This window comes from Heptranchias perlo, chromosome 23, assembly GCF_035084215.1.
Source record: "Heptranchias perlo isolate sHepPer1 chromosome 23, sHepPer1.hap1, whole genome shotgun sequence".
NCBI classification, from domain to species: domain Eukaryota; kingdom Metazoa; phylum Chordata; class Chondrichthyes; order Hexanchiformes; family Hexanchidae; genus Heptranchias; species Heptranchias perlo.
The window spans coordinates 23591204-23605554 of record NC_090347.1 but is presented as its reverse complement, the minus strand read 5'-3'; the positions used below and the strand labels follow the sequence as shown (position 1 = coordinate 23605554).

The 14351-nt window shown below is 37.1% G+C and overlaps 1 protein-coding gene across 4 annotated transcripts in view; it reads left to right on the top strand.

Annotated features, from left to right (window-relative positions):
• ntn1a (netrin 1a) overlaps positions 1-14351 on the top strand; it is a 157514-nt gene that overhangs the window by 85994 nt on the left and 57169 nt on the right. The gene's annotated exons all lie outside the window — the stretch shown is intronic.

The following is a 14351-nucleotide window of genomic DNA, read 5'->3' as shown; positions in this document are numbered from 1 at the left end:
CAAAGATAAGAATACAGAACACATAACTTTGTATGTTTAGTTGGTGGGAGAAATATTGAGTGTCTAGTTCTTTCAACTATAAAACCAAAGCTGAAACCAATTGAATCAGAATGAAATATTTCAAGAGTTATTCAGAGTCTAACTTCTGTCTTCCATAAAATGTAATATTTTTATTTGCACGTGCAAATGAGGATCAAAATTATTACCATTATGAAAAGGCGTTCCTATTTCAGTGAGTAAAGATAAATAGGGAATGCTGCATCATATTCCAGTGCACTTTCATTGGAATTAAAGCATTATCTTCCTATATGCATTATAAAGTTCCTTAAACATCTTGACAAGTATTGAAGGTTTCCATTTTAACATTAAATAGTCTTTTTATGCTAGAAATAATTGTCAGATACACATTAATGAGAAATTATCATCCATCTAGCTACTAAATTCACTTAATGTTAGAGATTATTTTGAAATGTAAAACACTTGGTTATTGAACTGATTATGGTTTTTTATACCAAGAGATTATGAGAGTTTTAGTTTTTGTCCAGATGTTTTAATATAACCATACATAATCCAACCAACATAGTTCTATCTAGAATAAACAAATGAATCATAAACTCATCCAACACAGACACTGTCCAAAATAGACACTTAAATTGATATAATAAAGATATATCTAATCTGAACACATCCAACAAAGACAAGCTGACATACAGGAAAAAGAACCTTTTAAAAGTAAAGAAATATAATTTATTGGTAAACTGTGTCACCTCAGACCTTTTAAATGAAAGAAATATAGTCAACTCTATCTAAGTGAATACCTAATTAATCAATATACCTAGAAATTGAAAATCTAAAGTCACATTTGCTTTGCTAATTAAATCTTAGCTACAAGCTTGCATTAAATGAATACTTTTTTCTCTGATTGTAATACATAATTTCCACTACTTCAATAACTTACCAATCTAAAAGATATTAAAAGTAACAATGTGAATCAATTCACATTTCAGAAAATCTCCCATTACAATTAAAAGCAGGCAAGAACTTATATCAGAACATTCTTACTAATATTATCATTTTATTTTTAATAAATGAATAACATTTTGTGGAATATAAGTGTTGAGTTAGCAGGAAATGACTGTGTGAAGAATTAGAATTATCGCTGATGAACCTGAGCAATCAGATTGAACTCTACACAGAACTCAAATAATTGAGTCAGAATAGATTAGGGACTTCTGAACAGGCAGGATCACAAATGCAGGTAAATACTCAGACACACAATAAACGCACAACCCACATTAACTAATAGGTTCGTTTCAGTAGACGACAGGCAATTATAGCAAACAAAGTGGCTGGTTGCAAGCTAGTCAAATTCTTTCCAATGTGAAAGAGAGAATATGGACAGAAAACACTTCAATATAAGCCACATTACTGCGAGTGTTACTTAATCTTACTGTTTGACCAATAATGCATTAGGTTCATATAGAATGAGAGAAGTATAGATGTGATTTTCAAAATATTTTGCTGCACCAGCAGACATTGGATTTAGTCTAAAGGTATTTTAGAACTACACAAACAAGAGTCATATCTTTGAAACTGGAAGTCAAATTCTGCCTCTTCTACCTTTACATCATGTGTTTCATGAAAGATAATAAAATAGAAGAAAAAAAATGTAATTGTTATCAACGAGACAGCTACATATTTTGCAGAGAACTGTTATGTTGTGAGCCCCAAACAGGTGCACTACTAACACTGTAGTTTACATTTGTTAATCTTTTTTTTACAAAAGACACTGTGGCTCACGTTACTCAAAACATTCCGAGATTTTTTTTCACCCACAAAGAATGTTTAAAATGTTTAACACTTCTGAGAACTGAAGCAAGTTAGATTGGAATACTGCATTGTCTTTGCTTAGCTTAGACTCAGAGCTAAAAATGAGAGACATCAAAACAGATTAATCCAAATAATTGTCAGAATGAATCCTTTTTTAAGCAATGATGCAAGAAACTATTATAAACATATGCACCAAATTCTCAAAATGCCTTTCACGAGACTTTCATGCTCACATACGATGATATAATGCTTCACGATCGCCTTCCGCAAAATGTATCCAGACTATTGTACCACCAATTTCTTTCATGGAGATTTTAATTTTGCTGATTTAATGAATCTACAAAATCCACATGAAATTAAATCTCAGTAAAAATTAATACAAGCCATTAGTAAATCAGTGTTTAGCATCCAAAAATGAATTCTAATTAAAATCCAATGGCTATGACAGTGTTTTTAAAATCAAAACTCCAAGAAATTGAAGGGTTTTACCACAAATTATCATTAAATACAGATTTACAAGTTAAAGTGCAATCTATAAGTAAAATCAGGGAGATTACTGTATAAGTTCTTTCGGACTGTGTATATTTATCTTTTTTCAACTCTGAGTTTGATAACTGACTCTTCTCTTGAAAGTTTAGCAGGTATCAAGGAGCATGTTAATGCAGAGCTGCACTTACTGCATGGTGGGTGTGTGTATTTGAACCAAGTGGTGAATAATTATGACAATATGAGTTACAAGGGTTATTTTCCCAGCACCTTCCATTTCTAATTACTCATGTTCACCATATCGGTATTTAAGTGTACCAGGAGAGAACTAAGGAATCCTAACAACTCATTAACTTTGAACTTGTTATAATATTTCATGTTCCATCCATTTTTCCATCAGGTCTTGTTCATCATAGTTTCACCTTGTCATGTGCTTGTCACCGATTGGTTAAGTAAAGAAAATTGACATGAACTATTTGGACTAATGTTATGCAGCATCTAACAGTCACTGGCATCTATGGATTGCAGTGTTTGTAACCATTAAAAGAAAAGACTTGATTCTTTCACTCATTCCACTTGCATTTTAATCTGATCATCTAGTATGATTTTAACACATAATTGAAGGTGTTTTCTATGTTCACAGAAGTCTGACATTAACCATGGCATCAGCTTCCTTTGTGCATTCTTTATCTAACGTTATCATTTCCATTTTTCACTCAGACCAGTAGCTAGGCTTTCCTGAAGACTCCATTAGTAAATGTAGTGTGTAGCTTGGCTGCACAGACCAGATGGTCCTAGCTTTGCTTCCTCGTGTGTGTCGAGTTAGTTTATCTCAGCTGGGGTGGCAGTAGGTGAATTACAATTTCAGTGCTCCGGAGTAGTGAGAGGAAAGGTTAGGCAGTGTTTGCTATTGCAATCCAGCAAATCTTATTAAAAAATACATGTTTGTGGATATCGAGCAAGGATAGCATCGGGTGGCTATGACTTCCGCTGTTGTCCTACCCAACCCATTAGAGTCACTGTCTAAGGCTCACAAATGAAGAATGTCAACTTGGATAAGGTTCCCCGGAAGGATTTAAAAAACATTTTTAAATCTGGCAGATTGCCCCCGGTTGGACTATTTTCAGGTTCGAGGTGGGTAAGGGGTTTGGGCAACTAACCCGCTCTCTCCCATGGATGGGTGGACACCAGAAATTCTGGCACAAATGGGTAGGTGGGTGCTTGCACCCATCTAACCTATGCAAATGAGGTGCCTTCCAATTGACCTCTCAAACTCTGACAGGGCCAGCGCTGGAGGGCACTGTTGGGACCATGACCCAGGCATTGTGGGGCCAGTGTGTTTAGAAATCAAGTCATGAACTGCAACTGTTTGAAGGATCCTTGCATCTGCGAATATGTTATTGTTGCTGTGTTGTTTTCAGTACGGTGAAAGTGTTAATACACTTGCTGGACGAGGCTGTTGTACACTATACGTCCTGCCCACTGTTAACCAATGCTACCTTAATTCACTATTACCTTATCTGGTGCAATCAGCTGTGTGGCAAATTAATTGAAGCTCAGCTCCCACAAACAAATCATATATTATTCCTACAAAATTGTTGAATAGATGGCTGTCAGTGAGTTACTAGGCAGTAATTCAATCGAGAAGTTCTGATGTCATGAATGGGTTCATAAATATTTTCAAAAATACAGTCTGATTTATTGCCTTAAACTCAATTTCAGGCATTTCCTATTCTTTATATTATACTAGTAGATCTCCTGTGGCATTGCTCACAGATATTTTAAAAATTCAATTTGTGTCACTTTTTATTATGTGAAGAGCTAGCAGAGCACAATAGAGATCGTGGAAGGGAAATAAAGATAACAGTAATATCAGTTATTATATCTCACATACCTTCAGCAACTGTAATACAATGTAGCATCACTAGCTTTTTTTGGGCAGCAGATGACGATACTGAATGGAAATTTTTTAATCCTATATATTGAAATACCCACTCACTTTCCCACTCGTTAGACTGATAAAGACACTGTTGAGTAAAACTGGAAACAGGAGTGTGGCACCAGTTTTAAAAGGTTATTCTCACTTTATTGAGAAGCATTTGTGCAAGCTAAATTTCTAAACACCAGCAACAACCTCTTCAGTGCAGACCCTGCTATGATACGTTTACGTTGCAGATGTTGTTCTACCTGCTGCATGAACTTTTGCAATTTGTTTATTCTCTCCCACTGCCCCACCTTAGTTTTACCTTAAAGAAAAAACATTGAAGGGTTGATGCAATCACTGACATGTTCATGTTTTTTGCAAGGCTCTTTACAATGTAATAATGCTCCTTAAAAATGATCTTCAGTTGATAAATGCAAAACATGGTACTGAGCTATATAGGTCAAAAAGATCCCAAGTTCTATCCTTTACCTATGATGATCTTATTCAATTGTAAACAATTTTACAACACCAAGTTATAGTCCAGCAATTTTATTTTAAATTCACAAGCTTTCGGAGGCTTCCTCCTTCCTCAGGTGAACGTTTGTTGGAAATATTATTCAAGGATCTTATTCAAGGCTGCAATTGACCTCAGTGTCCTCGACTACAGAGGGGAAAAAAATCAGTGTTCCCTCTGCTGAGCACTATCCAGTAACCCCTACTGGAAAGAACTTGTGTGCTAAAAGCAAGAGATCTGAGTAACATTAAAATGCAGTATGACGAGCATTTTCAAAAGGAGTTTTCACTATTAAGATTTTTAACACATCTTAAAGTCCTTATATGTAATTCTCCATTCACATGTTGATCACTCCTTTCTGTGTGTTTCTACAGAACCTGGAGTGAATGGAATGTCCATGGTTAGTGCTTTTATTCCTTCCAATGTAAAAAGCTAAGTCACTGAGTCTGTGTCGTGTTTATATTTTAAATATCAAAACCAGATGACCCATAAAGTGTCAGATTTGAGGAATCCTGTAATTTGGTGCTGTAAACATGAGGTGTACTGGCATACAAAAAACACATTTTCTTGCTTCAAAAACCATACTCCATCTAAATGATCAGTGTAGTTAGACCAATGCAATTCATCTGACAGGTAGTTAAATGTGTTCTTTGTGGTATTATTCATATTGAAAGTTACCGACCTAGCAATTCTGCAAAGATCGCATAAAATATGTGACAACAAAACTAATTTACCTCAACTATATAAGCAGGTAGTAGCTACAGGAGGTTTCCTATTAAAATAGCATTTCAATTGCCATCAAATATTAAGCGTTTGAAGTATCTTCATCAAGGGTCAGCTTCAGTATTTGTGTTCTCAAGCCACAAGACATCTGCTCTTTGCCTCAGGTTCTTGCTCTGTGAAAGACAGAAATTTGGATGACAGTACAAAGCATAGCTGCATGAGTGCTCACCTCATGCCTTTCTAAAACTGGTTTCCACTATGAAAACTTGAATCTCTCATACCATCTTTACACTGTGGTTCTAAAATAGAAAAAAAAGGGTTAGTAATATTGTAGTTAGAAAGCTACAGCTGGTGGCTGTTCCTGTTTCAGCAGCAAAAGATAATTGTGGACATTGTAGTTTTATTTTTTCACCATCTCCAATTTAATAATGTTTATTAAAATAGAATAACATTTAAAACAGATGTGCATGCTGCACAGTTACATCATGCAGAGCATACTAACACAGTACAACAATAGGAGAAGCTGAAATTTCTACAAGAGAGCAGATGAATAATGCAAATTACACTTTTAATGACTTTATTCAAGTAACAATTAATTATGACTCATCAGGAAATTTGCAGCTAAAGTGGCAGCAGAAAACACCACATCTTAAATGGGAACATTTTAGCCACTGCTGGAATACAGTGCTGTGAAATAATCTAATTGCACCACTCAAGAGTTAACAGTGATCATTTTACAACCTCCGTTTACACAGAATTCTATTATTGAAGCTCTTGGTTTTGCAAATGATCAAATTAATGGTGTAGATCTAGAACACTGTGTAGATGAATATGGAACTTTAGGTGTGGCAAAGGTGAATTAATAAATCATTTATGTAGTTACATAGGAACATAAGAGCATAGGAACAGGAGTAGGCCATTCAGCCCCTCGAGCGTGCTCCGCCATTCAATGACACCATGACTGATCTGTACCCTAATTCCATTTACCTGCCTTGGCTCCTTAACTCTTAATATCCTTGGCTAGCAAAAATCTATCACTCTCAGATTCAAAATGACTAATTGAGCTAGCATCTACTGCTTTTTGTGGGAGAGAGTTCCACACTTCTACCACCATTTGCTTGAAGAAGTGTTTCCTAACTTCTCTCCTGAATGGCCTGGCTCTGATTTTAATGTTACGTCCTCTTGTCCTAGACTCCCCCACCAGCGGAAAAAGTGGCAGTTGATTAACAAGCTGTCATCATTTTCCACAATATCACAAGCATTTAGCTGGTTGACTTATATTCACACAAAATAATGAACCTATTTATGAACTTTCATCTTCGTTAATATGCTAGCCCTAAATCTTTATCACAGATATTTCAGTTTTCGTTCTTCTTGCCTCCCAGCTTTCTTTGACTTGGCTCAGTTTTTAGTACCCCTGATTTTAGTTAGAAGATTGTAGGTTCACGCCCCAGCACAAACCTTGAGCGCATAACCAGTGCAATGCTGAAGGAGTGCATTGTCAAATGTACTGCTCTTTGGATGAAATATTAATGCAAGGCCCTGCCTGCCAGTTAGGTGAATGTTAAAGATCCTGTCGCACTATTTGAAAAGCAGGGAGTTTCCTGGTATCATGGCCAATATTTCTCCCTCAACCAACAACACTCAGAACAGACTAACTAGTGATTCATCTCACTGATGTTTGTGGGATCTTGCTGTGCACACCGTGGCAGCTATGTTTTGCCTATAAAACAGCAGTCACTGCACTTCGAAGTAATTCATTGTATGTGAAACTCTGTGTCATTTAAAAACATAATAAGGAGCTATATAATTACAAGTCTTCTATGTTGCACACACTCCAATTATTCACAAGCATCAAAAGATAAACATTTATCACAAATTATCAATGACATTGATTGCTGAATGGTCGTAGCCTTACTATAGAAAATTAGAAAAACCAAGAGCATGAGTTTGAAAAATGCACACTGTCAAACCCTTCCTTAGTGACCATGCTTTTGTTATTTTAATTAGAAGTGATTTCTCTTTTTGTTGATATTTAATTATATGCTGCTAGACTCCAGACCAATTTAATTTCATGTAAAATTTTCCTGGAAAGCACAATGACTCATAGTCACAGCATAAATCTTTTTGTCATATTTTTTACCAAATTGTCTCTAATGGGGAAGTTAACCCCCATTTCAAAAATGGTACATTTCAGTACAATATTCACAAGATGGTAATCTGCCAAGTGTGTTCTGCAGCATGTGTTGCTGACTAACAGAAATCCAGTTCATAACAGTGCTCTTGATCAGCTCCATTACGTGTCCTTCCTGCAGTGCATTCTGGGCAAGGTGACATCACAGCTGACTTGCTGCATGTGGCTGCTGTTGTGTTATGTAACTTTCCACAGAATTTTGGGTCTCAGGGAAATTAACTTTCTATTTTAAATAAAGCAAACAGTTACAATCAATAAATAACACTAATCGGTGCTCTTCTGTGGTTGGTGTTGGGGCAGAGTAAAGGGAGTTTTACTCTGCATCTGGCTGTGCTATACCTACCCTAGGAATTCTTGATGTTGATACTGAGTGCCAGAAATGGGAAGAGTTCCATTCCGTGGCACTTTAAGTTGATGAGCACATTTTTATAATGGAGTGCCAAAAGACAGCAGCATTTGGCTCAAACTCGTAAAAAGGCAGAAGGTTGCATTTGTGAGTAAAATGTTAAAAGGGTACCTTTTGTTTTAAAAAAAGGTCTCATTCTCCTAAAAGAGATTGGTTTTGGGCAGCAGAGTGGTACAGAGAATTAGAACTACAATGTGTGGATATAAAAACTGATGGGACATCAGTGTGCCCCGAGATTCCCCATCATATCTTAAAAAGTGCCACCATTGGGAGACACTCTGTGAAGTTTCGGCGCTTGCCTAAGGGAAGAAGGCAAAGTCAGACCAGGTCCCTGTACCACTCTCAGATATTTTGTAAGAGACTGCTACCTACTGTGATCCGGTTCAGCTCATTCCCATGGCTAGGGAAGGTACACGGCACAAGGAGACTAGAAGGGGAGAAAACAAATTACCTGGCCCTCACCCCTAATAATGGGCCTTAAACATATGAAAAGATCTGGAAAAATAAAACTGTATCAATGGCACAGATTGAAACTTTTTACTGCTCAAAACAACTTCTAAGCAACAGCTCCAGAATTTAATTATTTCACCTGAGGCATTTTTTTAAAAGATGACAATTCAGCTCAAGCATGGAGGTTTGTTCAGCTTCACTGGAAATGAAAACATTTTTTAAAAAACTATGTTTGGTGCACGTGCAGACAGACCACTCGGTTCTCACATAAGGACACAACCTATTGTACAACACGGTATCTGTTAACAGTGAACAAAATAGTTTCTATATGGAACTGCAAAAACAAACTCCTCTCGGGAGCTGAAAAGGAATTTGAGATTGAGTATTTTGTGAGCAAGCAAAATGGTCATGGCCTATCACTTGAGAAATGTCACAGTATGTGACAAAACATCACTTAATCTTTCACTCTGAAAATTATATCGTAACACCTTCATTTTTAGGAATGAACTTTAAATTCCATTCCATTTTTGCCCACCCCATCTTTACTTTTTCTTCCTTCCCTCTAGAGTGAGCCGTCTTCAGCTTCTTGGTCAGAAGCCTAGGCTCTCCAATGCATGCACTTAACCACAAACACCATAAATTCTGCATTTCTATTGTCCCTATAGGAGATGCCCTTGTTAATGCAAGAAGGACTTTTCCATCTCCCAACCCCTTTTCTCTCCTTTGTGGAGATGACCCAGAGAAGAGCTGGGAAGCTAAGGGTGGAATTCCTCCTGTCAATAAAGGTCTGCTTTTGGACTCACACCGACCTGTTCAGTAAATTTATTGACCAGAGGAATGTCATCCCATTTGTCTTTAAATAGAGCTCAGGGTATAGGGATCTGTAAAGACTAGAATTAGCATTTCCGAATCAGGAGTCCAGCACCCTAACCATGGATCCAGCGATAGGTTACATTTCAAACGTATTGAATGTTCACAGTATGCATCGGATAATCAGAAAATCTTATGTTTGGATGATTTTTATGGAAGCAAGAGTTACTTTCCATTTGAAATGTAGTGTCACCAGGCATATTTATTGATTCTATTCATTGATTGCAGAGTACTAAATACATTTGATCCAGAGAACATGTTAAAATGAGTCAATGCTTTACAGAAGAGGGACTATTGGTAACGTGTTTGCTCGGACTGTAGTAGTCTTGACCTTTATATGGTTTTAGGGAGTGGCAACATGTAGTAAAGACAATGGAAAGGCTGCCTAGAAACTGTTCTAATTTTAGTTTGTTTCTTTGCAGCCTCTCAATCTGTTTGAACATCTGTTTTAAATTTAATGTTCTTTGTGTTATTTATTATAAATCTAATTTTTATGTCAAAATATATGTTTCTTAAGGAACACAATGCAAATACACTCCACCCATATTATAACAGACTACTTGGGAGCCTAGCATTTTGCCCACTTTACTGAAGTCCAGGTTATAGAAATTACTCCATAATTTAGCACAAATTGGAACAAGAAAATAATTGGGATCCTCGGTCCAATAATGTTATAATCAGAGTCATCACCCTGACCAAAATGCTTAGTATGAAACAAGGTTTTTGTTGTGTTCATTTTCCTCTGCTGATTAATGATGTTGAGGTAGCCCTGATTTGCCTGGTGGGTATAGGCACACACAACAGCCAACTTAGAAAATACAGTTTTTCTTAAATTTCTTTAGCTAGTCTCTTGGTTCCATGAACAATCCAGAAGTGGCAGCAGTCCTCTGGGACCTAGACAGTGAATATCAGCAGGATATTTGAACGTGGAGAGCATCATAGCCAAACCTCATTGAAACTGAAATGCATAGATGCAGGCATTCCAGCAACAGTAATCACGAACAGGAACACTGGATGATTTTCCCCCTCCTTATCCAAGGGCTGTTGAGACCAATTTTAGTGCTACAACTGCTCAGCTACCCCAACTAAGAGCAACTAATTCAGCACAGACCAAGAATCAAACTTGCTAAAGAGGTTTGAGAAAAACTGTATTTTCTAAGTCTCGAGCTTACTTTCTCCAGTTTCATTTATAAATAGCCTGTCTCATTTTCATTTGACATGACGAGTAGGGCTTCAGAGCTACAAAAGGTCAGTGACGTACAAGTCATGCTGAATGAAATGCAGCTAAGTATTGTTTATGTCCATGTGTGTTATCAATTGGTATTGCACTACATGCAAGGTCATGGGTTGGAGAGGTCACTCCTGCTGTACATGTTTTCATCATAAACCCACAAAGCACTTACTTTCCCTTTACAGATTCTCTTAGTGCGAAGTAAAAAGTCTTTTTTGGGAAAAGTAAAATTCAATTAGAAAATAATGGCTTGAGTTAACCATTTAATGCAGAGGTAAAACCATAACAATCAAGCTAAGAATTGGCCAAAATAAAAACAGAAAATGCAGGAGAAGCTCAGGAAGTCAGGCAGCATCTGTGGAGAAAGAAACAGAGTTAACGTTTTATGTCGAAAACCTTTCATCAGAACTGGTCCTCCAGCATCTTCTGTTTTTATTTACAGATTTCCAGCATCTGCAGTATTTTGCTTAAGAATTGGCCAAACTGGTCTTTATGCAGTAACCATATCAACAGCTGAAGTACATTTTATCATAAAGCAAAGCATTCCTGACCCACTGCTCTGCCATCTATTTCAGTGTTCATTTCTATAACCATCTTTTTAGACCAGCAATGAGAGCGTACTAGTTCTGAATCCATTTATACTCGAGGGCTTTTGTAATTGTAGAGTGTTTTTAACACACTGGTTAATGTGTTCATGTTAATTTCCAGTGCGCATTATTTTGACAAAGTCATTAAGCCATTTATTTTAAACTTGCTCGTCTGTTTACTTTAAACACTTTAACAACTTTGTCAAAATAATGCAAGCAAGAATTTAACAATTAAATTTGTTAATCAATATACTAAAATATAGTGCAAGGAGGAATTTCTACCCTCGGGAATGTCTCAGGTTTGATCCCTGATTTGTGCTGATCTCAACTCGGTGGCAGAGCGATGACTTCAGTTGGTCTCAATGACCCTTTAGGAGGGAGGAGAAAAAATCGGCCGGGGTTCCTGCTCCTGACTACTCCCCATTGACTCCTGCTGGAAATTGCATGTCTATGTGCATGTAAAGTGAGGACAGGATCATGCATGGGTGTGATAATCCCATGGTAAGATACCCAAGATTCACTGTCCCAGCTCTCACATGTAAAATTACCACGTGCGGGAGGTACCAGAGGGCCGCTGGCATCAGTGGAACAGTGGGTTGGAAATCCGTACTGGGTGGTAGCCAAACACGCCGGTTTTGCATCCCAGTCCGTTATATGCCCCGATCGATATTCAGTCCTACTATTAATGAGATACTGCCCATTTTGTGCTGCCACTCCAAGACAAATATCTACCCCAATGAGTCCCTGCATTCTGGAAAAATAAGAGGTCAGACTTACTCTATAACAGAACTCCCAAGATGGTAATTTTTTTTATGCCACTGAAATAAAGCATTATTGAAAATGTCTACTCCATTTAAACAACACTTTGAATATGAACTATGCCATATTAATATGTTGCTAGCCCATGTTGAACTTCACTTAACAACCTAATCTACCTAACAGCACTGTGGGAGAACCTTCACCACACAGATTGCAGCCGTTCAAGAAGGCAGCTCTCCACTAGCTTCTCAAGGGCAATTAGGGATGGGCAATAAATGCTGGCCTTGCCAGCGATGCCCACATCCCATGAATGAATTTTAAAAAAACCTCCATCCAAACCAATAAATTTCAATCTGTACAAATATTTAATCTAGATATTTCTCTTTTATGTTTTAGCCTCTTAAGTATACAGCTTGTGGTTTAAAGTAATCAGATGAATCAGTCATGATGATTTACAAAACAATAAACCATAACCCACAAGCTTGTGGCATGGTATCACTCCAATTGTTTGTTCGCAGTGAACATATTGCTCTTCATGTTTATTTTCCAAATAATTAAACATAACATCAGGAGTTTCATTATAGGGTTAACTGCACAAAACTTGAAATTTGTGGGTTGAAATCACTGAAACAATTACAGATAGTTCCAACATTTTGATTAATGTGCACAGATTATTTTAGGTAACCCCAGTTATTTTCAGCTGCATTGTGTTCTGATGATGAATGCAGGCTGCTTCCAGACTACCCCCCACCCCATGGCTGTCAATCAAAGGTAAAGCAGTGTTGCCTCAGCAGTCTATTTCTGCAGCGCAACCATTCATTTTGAATTGATGAAAAGATTTTCCAATTGCAGCACACACAATTTAAAAAGATAAACTGCAACATTACTTCCCAAAAATGTCAGGATGGACTGAACAGCACAGCTAGGACAAACTGGAGATGCAAAAATTTATAAGCAGGAACATTTACAATTTATTGAAGCTGTGTAGTACAGTTCCTATTGAAATTCCTGAATGTGGTCGCCTATGGTTATAGTTACAGCTGCCCCAGTACACTTCATGAGGCTGGCGGTATTCAGTTACCTGTTCAACACATGTGCTAAGCCATCCTTTCCTGTAAAAAGTGGCATTTGCCTGTTTGTTAACTATCTTGATAGGAATCTTTTGCTTCACAGCTCGATTTATTTGGGGGAAGGTTTTTTCTCTGGATTATAATAACTTTGCACCACTGATAATTGAGCATATTTATTGCAAATAAGCTATAAATTCCCAGTAAATTGGAATTCGAAGCTGTAATGTAGCTGAGGTTTAGAACTGGTACTGTATTAGGTTTCTCCGGTTAACATCTAATTGGCTTTTGAAGTACAGGCACTTAAATGATAGAGACAGCAATACAGCAGACTGCACTACATTGGAATTTGCAATCACCTGTTTTTTGTCTCTAAAACTCCTTCTTTGTCACTAGGGCTTTTGCTGTGCTATGAAAATACAAACACTTTTGAGCCCTCTTAAAGGTTTTCATTTAATGAAGGCCATGATTTATTACCAAAGTGTAAAGCTGAGACCTGCTAATGGTTCCCATAGTGGAAAACTATTGATCGGCACCCCCCTCAGTATAGTGTGCTGAATCGAACATATAAAAAAACACGGGAATGACTCATTCACTAAGCACTTGTTCAAACACTCAATCATTGAGTTATAATTAATTCTGTACAAAGCTCAACTATATGCGTACTAATGAGGCTTCAAGTATACCCACCCGAGAGTGTAGCACTGAAAGGAAGAAGTAAGACAAGAGACAGATCTGGAGATAAGTGACAAAGTGGCTCAGACGCTTTGAAGTACCAGGTGACAAAAACATTTGAGCCAAAAAAAAAGACCTGATTCAAGAAGGAACTGACACCTGTTCAACAAAGAGGGTTACAACACGAGTAAAAGCATCCTTGGTTATTTCAGATGGTTATGCAAAAACCAAGAAAATAATCAAAAATAAGAAGCAGAAAGTGTTGGAAACAAACACAAGGCCCATCAGCATCTGAAAAGAGTTAAAGAAACAGGTTAATATTTCAGGTGGAGCTTCTTCAGCATGACTAAAAATAACCCAAAAATCTTAGTTCCTGATCCAATTTACTAAATGGTATAATTTATAAATCTAAATTTATAATTTATAATCTATAAATCCCCGATTTTAATCGCTCCACCACTGGCTACTGTGCCGTCAGCTTCATAGGCCCTAAGCTCTGGAATTCCCTCCCTAAACCTCTCTGCCTCTCTACCTTTGAGAGGCTCCTTAAAACCTAGCTTTTTTGACCAAGCTTTTGGTCACCTGTCCTAATATATGGCTCAGTATCAAATTTTGTTTGATAATCACTCAGTGAA